This window comes from Diachasma alloeum, unplaced genomic scaffold, assembly GCF_001412515.2.
Source record: "Diachasma alloeum isolate Michigan unplaced genomic scaffold, Dall2.0 Dall_scaffold_00830, whole genome shotgun sequence".
Lineage (NCBI taxonomy): Eukaryota > Metazoa > Arthropoda > Insecta > Hymenoptera > Braconidae > Diachasma > Diachasma alloeum.
This window is the reverse complement of record NW_021680957.1, coordinates 18,238-18,985: the sequence shown is the minus strand read 5'-3', so window position 1 is coordinate 18,985 and position 748 is coordinate 18,238.

Here is a 748-nt window from a genome sequence, read left to right as displayed (position 1 = left end):
TCCGTGCGATGTACGTATAGAAGATCAAAAAATCAATTTAACATTGGGATAAATCGAGTGGAGAGAAAAACGTGAATATCTCGGAAATTAGATGCGATAAAATGAGCCGTTTTCACGTGGACGTACACATATAATTGGACTGAAATTTATAGAAATTTTTAATTTGCAATGACGAAATTCCTTGAAATTTCCGTATTACGGCAACGCTATAAAAATTCCCAATAAGTTCCCGGAATTTCTGCGAAAATATTACTGAAACTTACAGACATCACTCCTGACTACAAGACTTTCCTTTGATTTTCAGGATCATGTCACTGGAAATTTTTTATAAAATGACTTAATTTTAACATTGCTTGCTCATTGCATTTCAGAAATGCAGCTGCCTAAAAAAGACACATCGATTCCTAGGAACAACGTTTTTTTTTCTCGGTAAATACAGACAATAGAGAAATGTCAGAGTACAGTGAATAAACTTCACTCGTCAAAAACTCCATAATGGCAAAGTTAAATTCCCTGATTTTTTTTCACTCTCGATTAATTGTTTAAAGATTCAAATTAATACTTGATTCATTCACATCGTTCCATTCCATCGGGGATATTGTCGATTGGAGACAATTTTTTATGGTCACTGAAGAATGCAAACCATTCATTTAAATCTCGCAATAATCTGCGAAAAGTCTCATTCGTTAATCTATTATTATTGATTTAATCCCATTATGTGTATGAGATTTGTTGAGATATAATCTCT